Source organism: Siphateles boraxobius, unplaced genomic scaffold (genome assembly GCF_051911475.1).
Source record: "Siphateles boraxobius isolate OS27281-9 unplaced genomic scaffold, OSU_SipBor_1 6, whole genome shotgun sequence".
NCBI classification, from domain to species: domain Eukaryota; kingdom Metazoa; phylum Chordata; class Actinopteri; order Cypriniformes; family Leuciscidae; genus Siphateles; species Siphateles boraxobius.
The window spans coordinates 1,520,022-1,543,615 of NW_027509186.1; the positions used below are offsets into that span (position 1 = coordinate 1,520,022).

Consider the following 23,594-nt stretch of genomic DNA (forward strand, 5'->3'; position numbering starts at 1 on the left):
ACAGACTGTCACACTGCTTGCAGAGTAGATTATGGGAAGGAGCCATCTTCTAAAAAGCACATGTACCTCATCAATAGGTTTCTGTAGTGTAGTGTTCATCACGTTCGCCTAACACGCAAAAGGTCCTCTGTTCGAAACCGAGCAGAAACAGTGGTTGGATTCTGACAGAAAATTTAAACTTTTTGCCACGCTAGTTGGTAGCAGCGCTCCTTTCCTTTATATGCTTTTTAATAAGCGTGCACCTAAAGATTTATGTCTGCAACCTGAAGACTTGTTTCCATAGTGTAGTGGTTATCACGTTTGCCTCACACGCGAAAGGTCCCCAGTTCGAAACTGGGTGGAAACTGTGGGTGTTTTTTGCAAAAATTTCGTATGCGATTTTCTGTTGAGCAGGTCAGTACACTTGCAGGGATGTTTGTGGTTTAATCTCATTAAAAAAGGACAAAAATAAAACAAATGACCATTGAGGTTTCCTGTGAAGTAATATAAAATGTTCGGTCTGCCAACAAAATTAGCAGCTTTTTGCCATGTTAAAAACACCGGGCAGTCTATAGTTTCAGTCGCTTTTGAACAAGCGTACCCTAGAAGTGGTGGGACTGACGTCTAAATCAAGTTTCCGTAGTGTAGTGGTTATCACGTTTGCTTTACACGCGAAAGGTCCTCAGTTCAAAACTTGGTGGAAACAAGTGGAGGCATTTTAAATGTAATGCTCCAATTCGCTACAAAACCCTTGCTTTTGAGACAGGTGAAGGCCATCGTACCAAGGAGCTGTAGGCAGACTGCCATGCCGAATGACCTCTGTTCTGTTGTTTGTGGAATTCACAGACTGTCACACTGCTTGCAGAGTAGATTATGGGAAGGAGCCATCTTCTAAAAAGCTCATGTACCTCATCAATAGGTTTCTGTAGTGTAGTGTTCATCACGTTCGCCTAACACGCAAAAGGTCCTCTGTTCGAAACCGAGCAGAAACAGTGGTTGGACTCTGACAGAAAATGTAAACTTTTTGCCACGCTAGTTGGTAGCAGCGCTCCTTTCCTTTATATGCTTTTTAATAAGCGTGCACCTAAAGATTTATGTCTGCCACCTGAAGATGTGTTTCCGTAGTGTAGTGGTTATCAAGTTCGCCTCACACGCGAAAGGTCCCCAGTTCGAAACTGGGCGGAAACTGTGTGTGGTTTTCGCAAAAATTTCGTATGCGATTTTCTGTTGAGCAGGTCAGTACACTTGCAGGGATGTTTGTTGTTTAATCTCTTTAGAAAAGGACAAAAATAAAACAAATGACCATTGAGGTTTCCTGTACAGTAATATAAAATGTTCGTTCTGCCAACAAAATTAGCAGCTTTTTGCCATGTTAAAAACACTGGGCAGTCTATAGTTTCAGTCGCTTTTGAACAAGCGTACGCTAGAAGAGGTGGGAATGAGATCCAAACCAATTTTCTGTAGTGTAGTGGTTATCACGTTCGCTTTACACGCGAAAGGTCCTCAGTTCAAAATTGGGTGGAAACAAGTGGAGGCATGTTAAATATAAATGCTGCAATTCGCTACAAAACCCTTACTTTTAAGACAGGTGAAGGCCATCGTACCAAGGAGCTGTAGGCAGACTGCCATGCCGAATGACACTAGGTGGGTGCCGTCCAAATCAAGTTTCCGTAGTGTAGTGGTTATCACGTTTGCTTTACACGCAAAAGGTCCTCAGTTCAAAACTGGGCTTAAACAAGTGGATGCATTTTAAATATAAATGCTACAAAACCCTTACTTTTGAGACAGGTGAAGGCCATCGTACCAAGGAGCTGTAGGCAGACTGCCATGCAGAATGACCTCTGTTCTGTTGTTTGTGGAATTTACAGACTGTCACACTGCTTGCAGAGCAGATTATGGGAAGGAGCCATCTTCTAAAAAGCATATGCACCGCATCAATAGGTTTTGTAGTGTAGTGGTCATCACGTTCGCCTAACACGCAAAAGGTCCTCTGTTCGAAACCGAGCAGAAACAGTGGTTGGATTCTGACAGAAAATTTAAACTTTTTGCCACGCTAGTTGGTAGCAGCGCTCCTTTCCTTTATATGCTTTTTAATAAGCGTGCACCTAAAGATTTATGTCTGCAACCTGAAGACTTGTTTCCATAGTGTAGTGGTTATCACGTTTGCCTCACACGCGAAAGGTCCCCAGTTCGAAACTGGGTGGAAACTGTGGGTGTTTTTTGCAAAAATTTCGTATGCGATTTTCTGTTGAGCAGGTCAGTACACTTGCAGGGATGTTTGTGGTTTAATCTCATTAAAAAAGGACAAAAATAAAACAAATGACCATTGAGGTTTCCTGTGAAGTAATATAAAATGTTCGGTCTGCCAACAAAATTAGCAGCTTTTTGCCATGTTAAAAACACCGGGCAGTCTATAGTTTCAGTCGCTTTTGAACAAGCGTACCCTAGAAGTGGTGGGACTGACGTCTAAATCAAGTTTCCGTAGTGTAGTGGTTATCACGTTTGCTTTACACGCGAAAGGTCCTCAGTTCAAAACTTGGTGGAAACAAGTGGAGGCATTTTAAATGTAATGCTCCAATTCGCTACAAAACCCTTGCTTTTGAGACAGGTGAAGGCCATCGTACCAAGGAGCTGTAGGCAGACTGCCATGCCGAATGACCTCTGTTCTGTTGTTTGTGGAATTCACAGACTGTCACACTGCTTGCAGAGTAGATTATGGGAAGGAGCCATCTTCTAAAAAGCACATGCCATGATATCACGTTCGCTTTACACGCAAAGGTCTTCAGTTCAAAACTGGGCGGAAACAAGTGGAGGCATGTTAAATATAAATGCTGCAATTCGATACAAAACCCTTACATTTAAGACAGGTGAAGGCCATCGTACCCAGGAGCTGTAGGCAGACTGCCATGCCGAATGACCTCTGTTCTGTTGTTTGTGGAATTCACAGACTGTCACACTGCTTGCAGAGTAGATTATGGGAAGGAGCCATCTTCTAAAAAGCTCATGTACCTCATCAATAGGTTTCTGTAGTGTAGTGTTCATCACGTTCGCCTAACACGCAAAAGGTCCTCTGTTCGAAACCGAGCAGAAACAGTGGTTGGACTCTGACAGAAAATGTAAACTTTTTGCCACGCTAGTTGGTAGCAGCGCTCCTTTCCTTTATATGCTTTTTAATAAGCGTGCACCTAAAGATTTATGTCTGCCACCTGAAGATGTGTTTCCGTAGTGTAGTGGTTATCAAGTTCGCCTCACACGCGAAACGTCCCCAGTTCGAAACTGGGCGGAAACTGTGTGTGGTTTTCGCAAAAATTTCGTATGCGATTTTCTGTTGAGCAGGTCAGTACACTTGCAGGGATGTTTGTTGTTTAATCTCTTTAGAAAAGGACAAAAATAAAACAAATGACCATTGAGGTTTCCTGTACAGTAATATAAAATGTTCGTTCTGCCAACAAAATTAGCAGCTTTTTGCCATGTTAAAAACACTGGGCAGTCTATAGTTTCAGTCGCTTTTGAACAAGCGTACGCTAGAAGAGGTGGGAATGAGATCCAAACCAATTTTCTGTAGTGTAGTGGTTATCACGTTTGCTTTACACGCAAAAGGTCCTCAGTTCAAAACTGGGCTTAAACAAGTGGATGCATTTTAAATATAAATGCTACAAAACCCTTACTTTTGAGACAGGTGAAGGCCATCGTACCAAGGAGCTGTAGGCAGACTGCCATGCAGAATGACCTCTGTTCTGTTGTTTGTGGAATTTACAGACTGTCACACTGCTTGCAGAGCAGATTATGGGAAGGAGCCATCTTCTAAAAAGCATATGCACCGCATCAATAGGTTTTGTAGTGTAGTGGTCATCACGTTCGCCTAACACGCGAAAGGTCCTCGGTTCGAAACCGAGTAGAAACAGTGGTTGGATTCTGACAGAAAATTTAAACTGTTTGCCACACTAGGTGGGTGCAGCGCTCATTTCCATTATATGCTTTTTAATAAGCGTGCACCTAAAGATTTATGTCTGCAAACTGAGGACTTGTTTCCGTAGTGTAGTGGTTATCTCGTTTGCCTCACACGCGAAAGGTCCCCAGTTCGAAACTGGGCGGAAACTGTGAGTGTTTTTTGCAAAAATTTCGTATGCGATTTTCTGTTGAGCAGGTCAGTACACTTGCAGGGATGTTTGTTGTTTAATCTCTTTAGAAAAGGACAAAAATAAAACAAATGACCATTGAGGTTTCCTGTACAGTAATATAAAATGTTCGGTCTGCCAACAAAATTAGCAGCTTTTTGCCATGTTAAAAACACTGGGCAGTCTATAGTTTCAGTCGCTTTTGAACAAGCGTACGCTAGAAGAGGTGGGAATGAGATCCAGACCAAGTTTCCGTAGTGTAGTGGTTATCATGGGCGCTTTACACGCGAAAGGTTCTCAGTTCAAAATTGGGTGGAAACAAGTGGAGGCATGTTAAATATAAATGCTGCAATTCGCTACAAAACCCTTACTTTTAAGACAGGTGAAGGCCATCGTATCAAGGAGCTGTAGGCAGACTGCCATGCCGAATGACACTGGGTGCTTCGCAATATCCCTCCTCGTCTCCTCGTTCCTCTGTCCTCCATCCTATGACCCGGAAACCGATCGAGTGCAGCCATCTTGAAGGACATCTCAATTCTCTAATTGCACCGCGAGGAGGCGAGGATCGAGGAGTGAGGAGGCTTCCAGAGGAGTCATGAGCGAGGATACACAGGTGTATCCTATGCGGAAGAGATTTATCGACTAAACGTGACGCGCGTATACATTCTCCTCCCCCTTCACATCGATCACAATCTGTTTTAATGTATACTTTACCTTTGCAGTTTATATAAACCACACATTACACATATTTCAACAGGGTATCTTGCTTTATTATCATTTATTATGAATTTCTTAAATAAACAAACTTCAACAACATAAGGGCAGATCCTTTGAGCGCTGCTGATGACGCTATGAAGTGACGCGCGAGTGATCAAGTATTCCAATGAATAAAAAAAGCTTTCATTCGATTCCTCCGTCCTCATTTTCTTTCCTTGCGTCCTTCCCTCAAAACCTACAGGGGGTGGAGCTGAGACGCTAGGAAAGGAAGCGAGGAAAAGAAACGAGGATGCACAAATAAGAAATGAGAAGCACCCACTAGGTGGGTGCCGAATGACCTCTGTTCTGTTGTTTGTGGAATTTACAGACTGTCACACTGCTTGCAGGGCAGATTATGGGAAGGAGCCATCTTCTAAAAAGCACATCCCTCTCAACAATAGGTTTCTGTAGTGTAGTGGTCATCACATTCGCCTAACACGCGAAAGGTCCTCGGTTCGAAACCGAGCAGAAACAGTGGTTGGATTCTGACAGAAAATGTAAACTCTTTGGCACGCTAGGTGGGTGCAGCGCTTATTTCCTTTATATGCTTTTTAATAAGCGTGCACCTAAAGATTTATGTCTGCAACCTGAAGACGTGTTTGTTATGTAGTGGTTATCACGTTCGCCTCACACGCGAAAAGTCCCCAGTTCGAAACTGGGCGGAAACTGTGGGTGATTTTTGCAAAAATTTCGTAAGCGATTTTCTGTTGAGCAGGTCAGTGCACTTGCAGGGATGTTTGTTGTTTAATCTCTTTAGAAAAGGACAAAAATAAAACAAATGACCATTGAGGTTTCCTGTACAGTAATATAAAATGTTAGGTCTGCCAACGAAATTAGCAGCTTTTTGCCATGTTAAAAACACTGGGCAGTCTATAGTTTCAGTCGCTTTTGAACAAGCGTACGCTAGAAGAGGTGGGAATGAGATCCAAACCAAGTTTCCGTAGTGTAGTGGTTATCACGTTTGCTTTACACGCGAAAGGTCCTCAGTTCAAAATTGGGTGGAAACAAGTGGAGGCATGTTTAATATAAATGCTGCAATTCGCTACAAAACCCTTACTTTTAAGACAGGTGAAGGCCATCGTGTCAAGGAGCTGTAGGCAGACTGCCATGCCGAATCACACTAGGTGGGTGCTGTCCAAATCAAGTTTCCGTAGTGTAGTGGTTATCACGTTTGCTTTACACGCGAAAGGTCCTCAGTTCTAAACTGGGCGGAAACAAGTGGATGCATTTTAAATATAAATGCTGCAATTCGCTACAAAACCTTTACTCTTGAGACATGTGAAGGCCATCGTACCAAGGAGTTGTAGGCAGACTGCCATGCCGAATGACCTCTGTTCTGTTGTTTGTGGAATTCACAGACTGTCACACTGCTTGCAGAGCAGATTATGGGAAGGAGCCATGTTCTAAAAAGCACATGTCCTCATCAATAGGTTTCTGTAGTGTAGTGGTTATCACGTTCGCCTCACACGCGAAAGGGCCCCAGTTCGAAACTGGGCGGAAACTGTGGGTGATTTTTGCAAAACTTTCGTATGCGATTTTCTGTTGAGCAGGTCAGTACACTCGCAGGGATGTTTGTGGTTTAATCTCTTTAGAAAAGGACAAAAATAAAACAAATGACCATTGAGGTTTCCTGTACAGTAATATAAAATGTTCGGTCTGCCAACAAAATTAGCAGCTTTTTGCCATGTTAAAAACACTGGGCAGTCTATAGTTTCAGTCGCTTTTGAACAAGCGTACCCTAGAAGCGGTGGGACTGACGTCCAAATCAAGTTTCGGAAAGTGTAGTGGTTATCACGTTTGCTTTACACGCGAGGTCCTCAGTTCAAAACTGGGCGGAAACAAGTGGATGCATTTTAAATATAAATGCTGCAATTCGCTACAAAACCCTTACTTTTGAGACACGTTTGCTTTACACGCAAAAGGTCCTCAGTTCAAAACTGGGCGGAAACAAGTGGATGCATTTTAAATATAAATGCTACAAAACCCTTACTTTTGAGACAGGTGAAGGCCATCGTACCAAGGAGCTGTAGGCAGACTGCCATGCCGAAAGACACTAGGTGGGTGCCGTCCAAATCAGGTTCCCGTAGTGTAGTGGTTATCACGTTCGCTTTACACGCGAAAGGTCCTCAGTTCAAAATTGGGTGGAAACAAGTGGAGGCATGTTAAATATAAATGCTGCAATTCGTTACAAAACCCTTACTTTTGAGACAGGTGAAGGCCATCGTATCAAGGAGCTGTAGGCAGACTGCCATGCCGAATGACACTAGGTGGGTGCCGTCCAAATCAAGTTTCCGTAGTGTAGTGGTTATCACGTTCGCTTTACACGCGAAAGGTCCTCAGTTCAAAATTGGGTGGAAACAAGTGGAGGCATGGTAAATATAAATGCTGCAATTCGTTACAAAACCCTTACTTTTGAGACAGGTGAAGGCCATCGTACCCAGGAGCTGTAGGCAGACTGCCATGCCGAATGACCTCTGTTCTGTTGTTTGTGGAATTTACAGACTTTCACACTGCTTGCAGGGCAGATTATGGGAAGGAGCCATCTTCTAAAAAGCACATCCCTCTCAACAATAGGTTTCTGTAGTGTAGTGGTCATCACATTCGCCTAACACGCGAAAGGTCCTTGGTTCGAAACCGAGCAGAAACAGTGGTCGGATTTTGACAGAAAATGTAAACTCTTTGGCACGCTAGGTGGGTGCAGCGCTTATTTCCTTTATATGCTTTTTAATAAGCGTGCACCTAAAGATTTATGTCTGCAACCTGAAGACGTGTTTGTTATGTAGTGGTTATCACGTTCGCCTCACACGCGAAAAGTCCCCAGTTCGAAACTGGGCGGAAACTGTGGGTGATTTTTGCAAATATTTCGTATGCGATTTTCTGTTGAGCAGGTCAGTACACTTGAAGGGATGTTTGTTGTTTAATCTCTTTAGAAAAGGACAAAAATAAAACAAATGAACATTGAGGTTTCCTGTACAGTAATATAAAATGTTCGGTCTGCCAACAAAATTAGCAGCTTTTTGCCATGTTAAAAACACTGGGCAGTCTATAGTTTCAGTCGCTTTTGAACAAGCGTACGCTAGAAGAGGTGGGAATGAGATCCAAACCGAGTTTCCGTAGTGTAGTGGTTATCACGTTCGCTTTACACGCGAAAGGTCCTCAGTTCAAAATTGGGTGGAAACAAGTGGAGGCATGTTAAATATAAATGCTGCAATTCGCTACAAAACCCTTACTTTTAAGACAGGTGAAGGCCATTGTACCAAGGAGCTGTAGGCAGACTGCCATGCCGAATGACACTAGGTGGGTACCGTCCAAATCAAGTTTCCGTAGTGCAGTGGTTATCACGTTTGCTTTACACGCAAAATGTCCTCAGTTCAAAACTGGGCGGAAACAAGTGGATGCATTTTACAGATAAATGCTACAAAACCCTTACTTTTGAGACAGGTGAAGGCCATCGTACCAAGGAGCTGTAGGCAGACTGCCATGCCGAATGACCTCTGTTCTGTTGTTTGTGGAATTCACAGACTGTCACACTGCTTGCAGAGCAGATTATGGGAAGGAGCCATCTTCTAAAAAGCACATGCCATGATATCACGTTCGCTTTACACGCAAAGGTCTTCAGTTCAAAACTGGGTGGAAACAAGTGGAGGCATGTTAAATATAAATGCTGCAATTCGATACAAAACCCTTACTTTTGAGACAGGTGAAGGCCATCGTACCAAGGAGCTGTAGGCAGACTGCCATGCCGAATGACCTCTGTTCTCTTGTTTGTGGAATTCACAGACTGTCACACTGCTTGCAGAGCAGATTATGGGAAGGAGCCATCTTCTAAAAAGCACATGCCATGATATCAAGTTCGCTTTACACGCAAAGGTCTTCAGTTCAAAACTGGGTGGAAACAAGTGGAGGCATGTTAAATATAAATGCTGCAATTCGATACAAAACCCTTACTTTTGAGACAGGTGAAGGCCATCGTACCAAGGAGCTGTAGGCAGACTGCCATGCCGAATGACCTCTGTTCTGTTGTTTGTGGAATTTACAGACTGTCACACTGCTTGCAGGGCAGATTATGGGAAGGAGCCATCTTCTAAAAAGCACATCCATTTCATCAATAGGTTTCTGTAGTGTAGTGGTCATCACATTCGCCTAACTCGCGAAAGGTCCTCGGTTTGAAACCGAGCAGAAACAGAAAGAGTGGTTGGGGTCTGACAGAAAATGTATACTGTTTGCCACGCTAGGTGAGTGTAGCGCTCATTTCCTTTATACGCTTTTTAACTCTCTTGGGTCGTTTTTTTTCCACATAGCAGCAACATAGACTTAAAATACTCCGTCATTTTTCGTCATATAAATAAAATCAATACATGGTTATAAACTATAGAGGGTCTTCTTTTTTTGTGTACACTCACATTAACATCAAAACCGTGTGCTTTTGTAAAATGAAGAAAATAAACAGGGTGTGCTTTCTGCCTCTCTGTCTCCGTTAATTTTTTTTCTGGTGCACGTCTCTAAACTTAAACAAAGCTCAGCGAATACTATTCACACAAGCACGAGCAATATATCTTTATAATCATTTAAGTTTGTACTTTTAAAATATCTAATTCAAAACTAAAATAAATATTCTCTGTTTATGTAATCTATTAAAAAAGAGAGAGGTGTCAGCCGATCTCATTATCGTTCTCTTAGCTCATTATTCTGCTAATCTGACACGCCCACGGAGAGCGCGCGGTATTCAAACGCAAATGATCTGAAGCAACACATGCAAAGTGTCAACGCCCCTCATAAACGCGATAACACAACAAATGTAATCATCAGATAAATGTACTATTTCTTCTTGCGAGGCTGTGTGAGGAGTAATCCTGGGACATTTACCTCAGAACATGTGCTATTTTTTTTTCATTCCGAGGAGCAACGGATCCATCTGATAAGTAAGTTCTTTATTATTATTGTTCTAATCGCGATATCATAGTGTATGTAAACCGCAAAAAGACTGTTTAAATATGAATCGCGTCTGTGTGTGAATGAATGAACTGAACAGTTTTTACCAAACCCTATTGCTATACTGAGATGAGTGAAAATCGACTGAAATATGTTGAAATAACGTTAAAATGTCTTTGTATTAGCAACGTATTAAACTGCAAATTAAAATTTATGCCCTAATATAGGCTCATAAAAACAACAAACGATATGCCTATGTTACAGACGAAATATGAAAGACAACATTTTGTTGACTAGTTTTGGATAGATTATTAACTGTTTAATGTAAAATATGCTACTGCCACATTGAATAAGCTTTTGTTCACCAATTTCTGCTCAAATGTTATATATTAGGCTATGTTTGTTTTGTCAAAAATAAAGTCATCAAGTAGGATGCTATTATAGTGTTTGTTCCAATGTAGGCTTTATTCAAACTAATGAATCCTTAACTTTGAAATATGTATGATAAAATGTATAATTTAGTTTTTACAAAGAAATATGAAATATCCATCTGAGAAGTAAGTTTTTTTATTATTGTTCTAATCGCGATATCATAGTGTATGTAAACTGCAAAAAGACTGTTTAAATATGAATCGCGTGTGTGTGTGAATGAATGAACTGAACAGTTTTTACCAAACCCTATTGCTATACTGAGATGAGTGAAAATCGACTGAAATAGGTTGAAATAACGTTAAAATGTCTTTGTATTAGCAACGTATTAAACTGCAAATTAATATTTATATGCCCTAATATAGGCTATCATAAAAACAACAAACAATATGCCTATGTTACAGAAGAAATATGAAAGACAACATTTTGTTGACTAGTTTTAAATAGATTATTAACTGTTTACTGTAGCCTAAACTATAGACTACTGCCACATTGAATAAGCTTTTGTTCACCAATTTCTGCTCAAATGTTAAATATATTAGGCTATGTTTGTTTTGTCAAAAATAAAGTCATCAACTAGGATGCTATTATAGTGTTTGTTCCAATGTAGGCTTTATTCAAACTAATGAATCCTTAAATTTGAAATATGTATGATAAAATGTACACTTTAGTTTTTACAAAGAAATATTACACTTGAAATATTGTTATTTTAATTGTTGCTGTAATTGTAACCTTTTTAATAAAATAGCAAATAATATATTTACAAGGTAGATGTAAACAAAATCTTAAAAGGTCAATATAAGCCTTCTCTTCAAATTATTTGTATTGTGTTTTATTAGTGACAAATTTGGGGAGAGGATACATATTCAAAACTTTCTGAAAATACAGTATGAGAATTAACTACACAATTACTAGAAATGTTCACCTTGGATATTATACAATTTGCAAGCAAAAATACAAGTGGAAAAATACAATTTTTTTATAGATGTTTCCAACTGTGAACCAATTTTGTAGTATATTTACACATTTCTTTTCTTGTGTCCTTGTATTCTTTCTTGTGGCTCAGTGACACACCTGTGGAAAGCTCATTATGCAGGCTCATTAAGCAGGTCTTTTGTCTACACAGGTGTGAATCAGACCATTATACATGAGTCACGCCCATTTCGCATATTGCCTTTCCAAACAAAAAGTGTTTTACTAAATTTAAATCAATGTATTGTTTTATGTGAATGATTTGGAAGGAGGATTTTCAGATCATTTTGAAGCAAAAATCCTAGGCGAGAACATCAATTAGTCAAAAGTCTTGTGGACACATATTTAGTATGTGTTTTGTGGCCTTATTTCAGAGACTTTAAGTTTTAGTTTTTTCAATAACCATGCATAAACAATATTCTCTCAAAAATACAAACATGTACATACATCTTGCTAACATATTATGGTAGCCCTGTTTGTGCTATATAGAGTGAATTTACACCTTTGCCATTAACATGTTTATAAATAACTGAAAAAAGCTCAAATGTTAGAGCATGTCAGAACACCTCCAGAACCCCAAAAACACTTTGGACCCCAGAGGGTTAACAAGCGTGCACCTAAAGATTTATGTCTGCCACCTGAAGACGTGTTTCCGTAGTGCAGAGGTTATCACGTTCGCCTCACACGCGAAAAGGTCCCAAGTTCGAAACTGCGTGGAAACAGTGGGTGGTTTTTGCAAAAATTTCGTATGCGATTTTCTGTTGAGCAGGTCAGTACACTTGCAGGGATGTTTGTGGTTTAATCTCTTTAGAAAAGGACAAAAATAAAACAAATGACCGTTGAGGTTTCCTGTACAGTAATAAAAAATGTTTGGTCTGCAAACAAAATTAGCAGCTTTTTGATCACATTCACATTCGCCTAACACACGAAATGTCCTCTGTTCGAAACCGAGAAGAAACAGTGGTTGGATTCTGACAGAAAATTTAAACTCTTTGCCACGCTAGGTGGGTGCAGCGCTCATTTCCTTTATATGCTTTTTAATAAGCGTGCACCTAAAGATTTATGTCTGCAATATGAAGACGTGTTTGTAGTGTAGTGGTTATCACGTTCGCCTCACATGCGAAAAGTCCCCAGTTTGAAACTGGGCGGAAACTGTGGGTGATTTTTGCAAAAATTTCGTATGCGATTTTCTGTTGAGCAGGTCAGTACACTTGCAGGGATGTTTGTGGTTTAATCTCTTAGAAAAGGACAAAAATAAAACAAATAACCATTGAAGTTTCCTGTACAGTAATATAAAATGTTCGGTCTGCCAACAAAATTAGCAGCTTTTTGCCAAGTTAAAAACACCGGGCAGTCTATAGTTTCAGTCGCTTTTGAACAAGCGTACCCTAGAAAAGGTGGGACTGACGTCCAAACCAAGTTTCCGTAGTGTAGTGGTTATCACGTTCGCTTTACACCCGAAAGGTGCTCAGTTCAAAACTGGGCGGAAACAAGTGGATGCATTTTAAATATAAATGCTACAAAACCCTTACTTTTGAGACAGGTGAAGGCTATCGTACCAAGGAGCTGTAGGCAGACTGCAATGCCGAATGACACTAGGTGGGTGCCGTCCAAATCAAGTTTCCGTAGTGTAGTGGTTATCACGTTTGCTTTTCCCCATTCATTTAAGTTGCCATTGTCAGCACCGACACTTCGAGGTCCGCGTGCTCGAAATGGACGACACAAGCTGCTTATTCAGTGGTGCCGTGTCACTTTTCCAAAATCGCATATAAAGAGGCCAAGATTAGCATATATTACCATAGGCTCTCTGTGGACGCCTCTGGGGGTGCCATTGCACCACGTGGGAGTCCACCAAGTGCTTTTGGGGTACACCAACTACCTACTCTTCACCATAGTCCTCCTCAGTACCACAAAGTGCCTATTTTGACCCCTAACCACCTATTTTCTTCTTCATTGCCACGAAGTGCCTATGGGGTCCCCTAACCACCTAAACTTCACCATAGTCTTCCTCAGTACCACGAAGTGCCTATTTTGACCCCTAACCACCTATTTTCTTCTTCATTGCCACGAAGTGCCTATGGGGTCCCCTAACCACCTAAACTTCACCATAGTCTTCCTCAGTACCACGAAGTGCCTATTTTGACCCCTAACCACCTATTTTCTTCTTCATTGCCACGAAGTGCCTATGGGGTCCCCTAACCACCTAAACTTCACCATAGTCTTCCTCAGTACCACGAAGTGCCTATTTTGACCCCTAACCACCTATTTTCTTCTTCATTGCCACGAAGTGCCTATGGGGTCCCCTAACCACCTAAACTTCACCATAGTCTTCCTCAGTACCACGAAGTGCCTATTTTGACCCCTAACCACCTATTTTCTTCTCCATTGCCACGAAGTGCCTGTGGGGTCCCCTAACCACCTAAACTTCACCATAGTCATCCTCAGTACCACAAAGTGCCTATTTTGACCCCTAACCACCTGTTTTTTGTCTCAATTCACTGTGTCTCTAACTCTGAGCCGAAAAGTCACAGGGCCTCGAAATTTGGCGTGAGGGTAGCCCAGCGGGCCCCGGGCGAGATCCTTAGTTTCAAGGTTCTACGTGGTTCCCAAGTGTGCGTTTCGGTGGTTCGGCCTGATCCACACATGGTTCAGCTTTCTCCATCCCCCAGGGTCTTTCTGGGCCCCAGTGACAGTAGGCAGATTAAGTTTGGGGCCGCCAGGGCCCCCGGGGGCCAAACGGCAAAGCGTCCCACGTACAACTTATCCCATTGATTTTCATAGGTGTTCTGTGGACATTGGGCAACAAGTATTTTTTTTGTGTGACTAGACGTTCCCCTCTCTGTGTGCTTTCCGGGGCCGAGTGACGCAGCTTTCCAAGAAGTTTCGGGCCCCTTGCACCTCCAGGTGCCGAACGAGGTTCAGTGACACGTGCAACTTATTCAATGCGATTTCACAGGTACTTGGTGGACGGTGGTCCGATTGGCCCGAAATTGACACGTACGTCCCGTCACGGGCCCCTTGGATGGGTTCTAGAGTTCCGCGTCCCTCTGACCTTTTTTCGCGCTAATTGGCCACCAACAGCCCGAGGGAATAAGTTGCACGTGGGACGTCAAAAAAACAGGGGCCAAAACGGGTCGAAAGGTTGCAGCGGCCCCAAATTCGGCGCGGCGGTGGTCCGGGGGCCCCCGGTTCTAGATCACGGGTTTGGTGGTTCTAGATCGGTTCCAAGTATGTGTTTCAGCAAAACGGTTCGAAGGAAACGCCCGATCGGCCCGAAACTGACGTATGCGTCCCGTCACGGGCCCCTGGGACGGGTTCTAGAGTTCCGCGTCCGAAGCTGCTCGTTTGGCCAAAAAACACCCCCTTGACCTGGAAGCGCCTGTGAAGTTTGAACTGAACAAGTTGCACGTGGGCGGCCGGAAATACAGGGCTCGAAAGGTCGCACCGCCTCCAAATTCGCCGCCCTGGTAGTCGAGGGGCCCCCGGTTCTAGATCCCGGATCGCAGGGTTCTAGATCGGTTCCAAGTGTATAATTTTTTTGTGCAAAAATCTCCTCGCTTTGGTTCTACTGAGCATATTTCTTTCTGTGTGTGCAAGAGGGCTGCCATTAATTGGACCATGTGCTCGGTGAAGGGTGGACAGAAAGGTCCGATCGGCCCGAAACTGACACGTACGTCCCGTCACGGGCCCCTGGGACGGGTTCTAGAGTTCCGCGTCCCTCTGACTTTTTTTCGCGCTAATTGGCCACCAACAGCCCCATGGAATAAGTTTCACGTGGGACGTCAAAAAAACAGGGGCCAAAAGGGGTCGAAAGGTCGCAGCGGCCCCAAACTCGACGCGGTGGGTGTTCGGGGGCCCCCGGTTCTAGATCCCGGGTTTGGTGGTTCTAGATCGGTTCCGAGTGTGTTTTCAGTTTGACCCTTCAAGAGGGAATGCCAGTCTATGAGCTGACTATGAGTACAAGTGGCATTTGAAGAGAAACTTGAACAAATGTGGAGAAAAAATTAGCCCTGAGCTCTAGAGACTCGTCCACCTGATATGTCGTTCGGGGGCCCGAGGGGCCCCGGCACGCAGTGTTTGGGGCCCGTGGGACCTCCGGGGGCCGTACAGGGGCCACTGACACGTGTGACTTATCCCATTCATTTCCACAGGTGTTTGGTGGACGTGTTTCAGAAAGGTCCGATCGGCCCGAAACTGACGTATGCGTCCCGTCACGGGCCCCTGGGACGGGTTCTAGAGTTACGCGTCCCTCTGACCTTTTTTCGCGCTAATTGGCCACCAACAGCCCCAGGGAATAAGTTGCACGTGGGACGTCAAATAAACAGGGGCCAAAAGGGGTCGAAAGGTCGCAGCGGCCCCAAATTCGGCACGGCGGTAGTCCGGGGGCCCCCGGGTCTAGATCACGAGTTTGGTGGTTCTAGATGGGTTCTAAGTATGTGTTTCAGCAAAACGGTTCGAAGGAAACGCCCGATCGGCCCGAAACTGACATATGCGTCCCTTCACGGGCCCCGGGGACGGGATCTAGAGTTCCGTGCCCAAAACTGCTCGTTTGGCCGAAAAAAGCCCCCCTTGACCTGGAAGCGACTGTGAAATTTAAACTGAATAAGTTGCACGTGGGAGGGCGGAAATACATGGGTCGAAAGGTCGCACCGCCTCCAAATTCGCCGCCCTGGTAGTCGAGGGGCCCCCGGTTCTAGATCCCGGATCGCAGGGTTCTAGATCGGTTCCAAGTGTATCATTTTTTGTGCAAAAATCTCCTCACTTTTGGTTCTACTGAGCATATGTCTTTCTGTGTGTGCAAGAGGGCTGCCATTAATTGGACCATGTGCTCGGTGAAGGGTGGACAGAAAGGTCCGATCGACCCGAAACAGATGTATGCGTCTCGTTACGGGCCCCTGGGACGGGTTCTAGAGTTCCGCGTCACTCTGAACTTTTTTCACGCTAATTGGCCACCAACAGCCCCATGGAATAAGTTGCACGTGGGACGTCAAAAAAACAGGGGCCAAAAGGGGTCGAAAGGTCGCAGCGGCCCCAAATTCGGCACGGCTGTGGTCCGGGGGCCCCCGGTTCTAGATCACGGGCTTGGTGGTTCTAGATCGGTTCTAAGTATGTGTTTCAGCCAAACGCTTTGAAGGAAACGCCCGATCGGCCCGAAACCGACACGTGGGTCTCGTCACGGGCCCCGGGGACGGGTTCTAGAGTTCCGCGTCCCTCTGACCTTTTTTCGCGCTAATTGGCCACCAACAGCCCCATGGAATAAGTTGCACATAAGCTGGAACAAGTAGGCCGTCTAATCCTAACTGCTGAATTAACCCTTGCAGACACATGCTCCCATAGAGATCAATGGGAGACAGAGAGGTGCATAAAAAATAGCTAAAAATAAACTTGGCATGTCTCGATCTAGCCCGCTCTGTCTGTCGCAGAGGGCCACGTGACGCAACTTTTTGTAGAGTTTGGGGCCCCTCGGACCCCGGGGGCCGCGCGGGAGCCACTGACACGTGCAACTTATCCCATTCATTTTCATAGGCGTTTGGTGGACATCCCCACGCAACGGTCCCAATAGCTCTGAATGGCTCCGATTTGAAATCTGTGGCCCCTCAGGGTCCCCTCAGACGGTCCGCAAAGCCTGGGGTCCGTAGTACCCCGTTAAGTTCGTTACAGTCAAAAACAGCATTCCATCTGTAACCTATTTGACGGGTGCCCTAAATGCTGTCCGTGGACAGTCCATTTTTAGGCTAATTATGCATAATTATTAGCTTTAATGTACATCAGTGTGTTGTATTGTGTCCCCTGTGTGGTGTACAGTAGGTTTCACCTCATAAAACCACTGTAATTATGAAATATGACCTGTTAATGCATTGACCACGGACAGCCTATTTGGACCCCGTCAAATAAGTTGCAGGTGGGACTTCACCACATGTGATAAAATCGCCTAATCATTACGGGGATTCACCCACTGAAAATGTCTAAGTTAAAAACAGCATCCCACCTGTAGCTTATTCGACAGGGTCCAAATAGGCTGTTCATGGACAGTCCATATTTAGGCTAATTATGCATAATTAATAGCTTTAATGTACATCAGTGTGCTGTATTGTGTCCCCAGTGTGGTTTACAGTAGGTTTGACGACATAAAACCATTGTAATTATGAGATATGACCTATTAATGCATTGACCACGGACAGCCTATTTGGACCCCGTCAAATAAGTTACAGGTGGGCCCTGTTTCAGGTTTCAGCTCCAAATTGTGTCCAGAGGCTGAGATCTGGACGTCCCACCTGCAACTTATCCCATTCAAAAATTTAGGCTGTTCGTGGACAGTGGAATTTCGGGGTTCTGAAGGCTGCTAATTGCTCAGGGGGGCCCAAAGATGAACCTAAAATTGATATTTAATCATTTTTATGCATTTTTATCAATCATGACAACAAAATATTAAAAAGATCCCACCTGTAACTTATTTGACAGGGTCCAAATAGGCTGTTCGTGGACAGTCCATATTTAGGCTAATTATGCATAATTAATATCTTCAATGTACATCAGTGTGTCGTATTGTGTCCCCAGTGTGGTGTACAGCAGGTTTCACCTAATAAAACCACTGTAATTATGAAATATGACCTATTAATGCATTGACCACGGACAGCCTATTTGGACCCCGTCAAATAAGTTACAGGTATACTTTGCCTACTTGTAACTTATTTGACAGGGTCCAAATAGGCTGTCTGTGGACAGTCCATTTTTAGGCTACAGTGGGCCCTTAATTTGCCCACCTGTAACTTATTTGACAGGGTCCAAATAGGCTGTCTGTGGACAGTCCATTTGTAGGCTACAGTGGGCCCTTAATTTGCCCACCTGTAACTTATTTGACAGGGTCCAAATAGGCTATTCGTGGACAGTCCATTTTTAGGCTACAGTGGGCCCTTAATTTGCCCACCTGTAACTTATTTGACAGGGTCCAAATAGGCTGTCTGTGGACAGTCCATATTTAGGCTAATTAGGCATAATTAATAGCTTTAATGTACATCAGTGTGTTGTATTGTGTCCCCAGTGTGGTGTACAGTAGGTTTCACCTAATAAAACCACTGTAATTATGAAATATGACCTATTAATGCATTGACCACGCTCAGCCTATTTGGACCCCGTCAAATAAGTTACAGGTGGTTCCTTACTTTGCCCACCTGCAACTTATTTGACAGGGTCCAAATAGGCTGTTCGTGAACAGTCCATTTTTAGGCTAATTATGCATAATTGATAGCTTTAATGTACATCAGTGTGTTGTATTGTGGCCCCTGTGTGGCGTACAGTAGGTTTCACCTAATAAAACCACTGTAATTATGAAATATGACCTATTAATGCATTGACCACGGACAGCCTATTTGGACCCCGTCAAATAAGTTACAGGTGGGCCCTTACTTTGCCGACCTGTAACTTATTTGACAGAGTCCAAATAGGCTGTCCATGGACATGCCATTTTAAGTCTAATAATGCATAGTTCTTCTGATGGGACACATAGGCCATTCGTGGCCACACAGGCGGTCAGTGGGATGAATAGGCCGTTCGTGGTCACATAGGTGCACAGTGGGATGAAAATGGCTGTTCGTGGTCACACAGGCGGTTAGGGGGATGAATAGGCTGTCCGTGGTCACTGGGCGGGGCCACGGGCCGTCACTTAGATTGGCCATGGACGGACGGGCCGTTCGTGGTCAAGCAGGCTGTCAGTGGGACGAACAGGCTGTCCGTGGCCAGACAGGCGGTCAGTGGGATAAATAGGCGGTTCGTGGTCAAACAGGCTGTCAGTGGGACGAATAGGCTGTCCGTGGTCACTGGGCGGGGCCACGGGCCGTCACTTAGATTGGCCGTGGACAGACGGGCCGTTCGTGGTCAAACAGGCTGTCAGTGGGACGAATAGGCTGTCCGTGGTCACTGGGCGGGGCCACGGGCCGTCACTTAAATTGGCCGTGGACAGACGGGCCGTTCGTGGTCAAACAGGCTGTCAGTGGGACGAATAGGCTGTCCTTGGTCACTGGGCGGGGCCACGGGCCGTCACTTAGATTGGCCGTGGACAGACGGGCCGTTCGTGGTCAAACAGGCTGTCAGTGGGACGAATAGGCTGTCCGTGGTCACTGGGCAGGGACACGGGCCGTCACTTAGATTAGCCGTGGACAGACGGGCCGTTCGTGGTCAAACAGGCTGTCAGTGGGACGAATAGGCTTTCCGTAGTCACTGGGCGGGGCCACGGGCCGTCACTTAGATTGGCCGTGGACGGACGGGCCGTTCGTGGTCACATAGGCTGTCAGTGGGACGAATAGGCTGTCCGTGGTCACTGGGCGGTCGGTGGGATGAATAGGCCGTTCGTGGTCACATAGGTGGTCAGTGGGATGAATAGGCTGTTCGTGGTCACACAGGCGGTTAGGGGGACGAATAGGCTGTTCGTGTCAGTGGGCGTGGCCAGGGGCCGTCACTTAGGTTGGCCGTGGGCGAAAAGGCCGTTCGTGGTCACACAGGCGGTTAGGGGGACGAATAGGCTGTTCGTGTCAGTGTGCGGGGCCAGGGGCCGTCACCCAGGTTGGCCGTGGGCGAAAAGGCCGTTCGTGGTCACACAGGCGGTCGGTGGGACGAATAGGCTGTTCGTGTCAGTGGGCGTGGCCAGGGGGCTGTTCGCAGGTCACAGGTGGGACGGACGGGCGCTCCGTGGTCGGTGGGTGCGGTCAGAGAATTTCGCGAAAGGGTGGTCAGGGGGACGCGCGTGCGCTCCGTGGACGCCCGCCCGCAACCTGTTCGGCGCGTGTCGAATCGACTGAGGGCGGTCGGCGAGTCGCCCCCCTGTGGCCGATGCCCGGATCGCGGGCGAGGGGGCCGGATTTCGTCGGCGCCGTCGGCCGGTCCCCGAAAAATCACCTAGGGGGCGTCGCGCGGGGGTCCCCTTTCCTAACCCGGTGGCCTAAAGGGCGAAAGGTCCTCGGTTCGAAACCGAGCAGAAACAGTGGTTGGATTCTGACAGAAAATGTAAACTGTTTGCCACACTAGGTGGGTGAAGCGCTCATTTCCTTTATATCAGTGGTCTCAAACTCAATTCCTGGAGGGCCACAGCTCTGCACAGTTTAGCTCCAACCAGCTCAAACTCACACCTGCAAGGAAGTTTCTAGCAATCCTGAAGACCTTGATTAGCTGAATCAGGTGTGCTTGATTAGGGTTGGAGCAAAACTGTGCAGAGCTCTGGCCCTCCAGGAATTGAGTTTGAGACCACTGCTTTATATGCTTTTTAATAAGCGTGCACCTAAAGATTTATATGTCTGCAACCTGAAGATGTGTTTCCGTAGTGAAGTGGTTATCACGTTCGCCTCACACGCGAAAGGTACCCAGTTCGAAACTGGGCGGAAACTGTGGGTGGTTTTTGCAAAAATTTCGTATGCGATTTTCTGTTGAGCAGGTCAGTACACTTGCAGGGATGTTTGTGGTTTAATCTCTTTAGAAAAGGACAAAAATAAAACAAATGACCATTGAGGTTTCCTGTACAGTAATAAAAAATGTTTGGTCTGCCAACAAAATTAGCAGCTTTTTGCCATGTTTAAAACACTGGGCGGTCTATAGTTTCAGTCGTTTTTGAACAAGCGTACCCTAGAAGAGGTGGGACTGACGTCCACATCAAGTTTCCGTAGTGTAGTGATTATCACGTTCGCTTTACACGCGACAGGTCCTCAGTTCAAAACTGGGTGGAAACAAGTGGAGGCATGTTAAATATAAATGCTGCAATTCGCTACAAAACCCTTGTGAAGGCCATCATACCAAGGAGCTGTAGAAAGATTGCCATGCCGAATAACCTCTGTTCTGTTGTTTGTGGAATTTACACTCCCTGCAGGGCAGATTATGGGAAGGAGCCATCTTCTAAAAAGCACATACCTCTCAACATTAGGTTTCTGTAGTGTAGTGGTCATCACATTCGCCCAACACGTGAAAGGTCCTCGTTTCGAAACCGAGCAGAAACAGTGGTTGGATTCTGACAGAAAAATTAAACTCTTTGGCACGTTAGGTGGGTGCAGCGCCCATTTCCTTTATATGCTTTTTAATAAGCGTGCAGCTAAAGATTTATGTCTGCAACCTGAAGACGTGTTTGTAGTGTAGTGGTTATCACGTTCGCCTCACATGCGAAAAGTCCCCAGTTCGAAACTGGGCGGAAACTGGGCTGAAACAAGTGGATGCATTTTAAATATAAATGCTACAAAACCCTTACTTTTGAGACAGGTGAAGGCCATCGTACCAAGGAGCTGTAGGCAGACTGCCATGCAGAATGACCTCTGTTCTGTTGTTTGTGGAATTTACAGACTGTCACACTGCTTGCAGAGCAGATTATAGAAGAGGTGGGACTGACTTCCAAATCAAGTTTCCGTAGTGTAGTGGATATCACGTTTTCTTTACACGCGAAAGGTCCTCAGTTCTAAACTGGGCGGAAACAAGTGGATGCATTTTAAATATAAATGCTGCAATTCGCTACAAAACCCTTACTCTTGAGACATGTGAAGGCCATCGTACCAAGGAGCTGTAGGCAGACTGCCATGCCGAATGACCTCTGTTCTGTTGTTTGTGGAATTCACAGACTGTCACACTTCTTGCAGAGAAGATTATGGGAAGGAGCCATCTTCTAAAAAGCACATGCCCTCATCAATAGGTTCCTGTAGTGTAGTGGTTATCACGTTCGCCTCACACGCGAAAGGTCCCCAGTTCGAAACTGGGCGGAAACTGTGGGTGATTTTTGCAAAACTTTCGTATAAGATTTTCTGTTGAGCAGGTCAGTACATTTGCAGGGATGTTTGTGGTTTAATCTCTTTAGAAAAGGACAAAAATAAAACAAATGACCATTGAGGTGTCCTGTACAGTAATATAAAATGTTCGGTCTGCCAACAAAATTAGCAGCTTTTTGCCATGTTAAAAAAACTGGGCAGTCTATAGTTTCAGTCGCTTTTGAACAAGCGTACCCTAGAAGAGGTGGGACTGACTTCCAAATCAAGATTCTGTAGTGTAGTGGTTATCACGTTCGCTTTACACGCGAAAGGTGCTCAGTTCAAAACTGGGCAGAAACAAGGGGAGGCATGTTATATATAAATGCTGCAATTCGCTACAAAACCCTTACTTTTAAGACAGGTGAAGGCCATCGTACCAAGGAGCTGTAGGCAGACTGCCATGCCGAATTACACTAGGTGGGTGCCGTCCAAATCAAGTTTCCGTAGTGTAGTGGTTATCACGTTTGCTTTACATGCAAAAGGTCCTCAGTTCAAAACTGGGCTGAAACAAGTGGATGCATTTTAAATATAAATGCTACAAAACCCTTACTTTTGAGACAGGTGAAGGCCATCGTACCAAGGAGCTGTAGGCAGACTGCCATGCCGAATGACCTCTGTTCTGTTGTTTGTGGAATTCACAGACTGTCACACGTCTTGCAGAGCAGATTATGGGAAGGAGCCATCTTCTAAAAAGCACATGTCCTCATCAATAGGTTTCTGTAGTGTAGTGGTTATCACGTTCGCCTCACACGCGGAGGCCAGCCGCACGTAGGTGTAGAGCGCTGCTAGCCAATAGGAGCTGAGGAAATTACATGGAGGCGGGCCAGAAATAATACACAAAATTAGAGGTTCGATTCCCGTCTCGGCCACGAATACCAAATTACCATTCATTTTTTAATCTAGATACACTTTTAAGTACGATTAACATATAATAAACAAACTTTGTGCACAAAATTAAAATAAAACTTGTAAGATTTGTTCTTGTGTAGGATGTACAAAATGTGCATTTATCTTAATAAACATTTACATTATAATAGGGTATAGCTATCTTTAATATAGAAAATATTTGAATGTGAATAATTGAAAAGAACATTTTGATAATGTTTTAGACCTTTATTTTTTAGAGATATTCACATTATATTTGTACAACTATGTACAGAAATCCAATATATATGAAATATAAGCAATACACACCAAATAGTAAGTTTCTCATTTTATTTATAGTACATATTATATAAATCTGAAAAAGGTAATGTATTAAATACTTATAGATTAAACAACAACAACATTAATAATAAAAATAATAAAATCTAAAGTTTTGGAGAACACAGGAAAAAAAAGTAAAAATTTTTAAATTAAATAATTATGTGTAGAGTTTTAAAAGTTACAGTTATTAACATCTGAGCAAGATAAAATAATGCGAGTCAATAAAATAAACTTTAAAAACATTAAAATACAATGTAAACAAGGACAAAACTTTTGGTACAGTATTTTAATGAACAAATTGAAATTAGTAAACAACAATTATAATAAAATCTAAAGTTGTGGAGAGCACAGGAAAAACAAGATTTTTATTTTAAATTAAATAATTATGTACAGAGTTTAATTGTAAAAATAATTAACATTTAGTGTTTTT

The 23,594-nt window shown here is 44.1% G+C and overlaps 12 non-coding genes across 12 annotated transcripts; all 12 read left to right on the top strand.

Moving 5' to 3' along the window:
* Nucleotides 1–273: 273 nt before the first annotated feature.
* Nucleotides 274–346, top strand: trnav-cac (transfer RNA valine (anticodon CAC)). Its single transcript has one exon. It is a non-coding gene; the product is annotated as a tRNA-Val (tRNA).
* Nucleotides 347–1,094: 748 nt separating this feature from the next.
* On the top strand, nucleotides 1,095–1,167 carry trnav-cac (transfer RNA valine (anticodon CAC)). Its single transcript has one exon. It is a non-coding gene; the product is annotated as a tRNA-Val (tRNA).
* A 948-nt stretch (nucleotides 1,168–2,115) lies between these two features.
* On the top strand, nucleotides 2,116–2,188 carry trnav-cac (transfer RNA valine (anticodon CAC)). The gene has a single exon. It is a non-coding gene; the product is annotated as a tRNA-Val (tRNA).
* Nucleotides 2,189–3,195: 1,007 nt separating this feature from the next.
* On the top strand, nucleotides 3,196–3,268 carry trnav-cac (transfer RNA valine (anticodon CAC)). The gene has a single exon. It is a non-coding gene; the product is annotated as a tRNA-Val (tRNA).
* Nucleotides 3,269–4,006: 738 nt separating this feature from the next.
* Nucleotides 4,007–4,079, top strand: trnav-cac (transfer RNA valine (anticodon CAC)). Its single transcript has one exon. It is a non-coding gene; the product is annotated as a tRNA-Val (tRNA).
* A 1,175-nt stretch (nucleotides 4,080–5,254) lies between these two features.
* Nucleotides 5,255–5,327, top strand: trnav-aac (transfer RNA valine (anticodon AAC)). Its single transcript has one exon. It is a non-coding gene; the product is annotated as a tRNA-Val (tRNA).
* Nucleotides 5,328–6,283: 956 nt separating this feature from the next.
* trnav-cac (transfer RNA valine (anticodon CAC)) lies at nucleotides 6,284–6,356 on the top strand. Its single transcript has one exon. It is a non-coding gene; the product is annotated as a tRNA-Val (tRNA).
* A 1,071-nt stretch (nucleotides 6,357–7,427) lies between these two features.
* trnav-aac (transfer RNA valine (anticodon AAC)) lies at nucleotides 7,428–7,500 on the top strand. The gene has a single exon. It is a non-coding gene; the product is annotated as a tRNA-Val (tRNA).
* A 670-nt stretch (nucleotides 7,501–8,170) lies between these two features.
* trnav-uac (transfer RNA valine (anticodon UAC)) lies at nucleotides 8,171–8,243 on the top strand. Its single transcript has one exon. It is a non-coding gene; the product is annotated as a tRNA-Val (tRNA).
* A 12,247-nt stretch (nucleotides 8,244–20,490) lies between these two features.
* Nucleotides 20,491–20,563, top strand: trnav-cac (transfer RNA valine (anticodon CAC)). The gene has a single exon. It is a non-coding gene; the product is annotated as a tRNA-Val (tRNA).
* A 1,283-nt stretch (nucleotides 20,564–21,846) lies between these two features.
* On the top strand, nucleotides 21,847–21,919 carry trnav-cac (transfer RNA valine (anticodon CAC)). The gene has a single exon. It is a non-coding gene; the product is annotated as a tRNA-Val (tRNA).
* Nucleotides 21,920–22,395: 476 nt separating this feature from the next.
* Nucleotides 22,396–22,468, top strand: trnav-uac (transfer RNA valine (anticodon UAC)). The gene has a single exon. It is a non-coding gene; the product is annotated as a tRNA-Val (tRNA).
* Nucleotides 22,469–23,594: the final 1,126 nt, after the last annotated feature.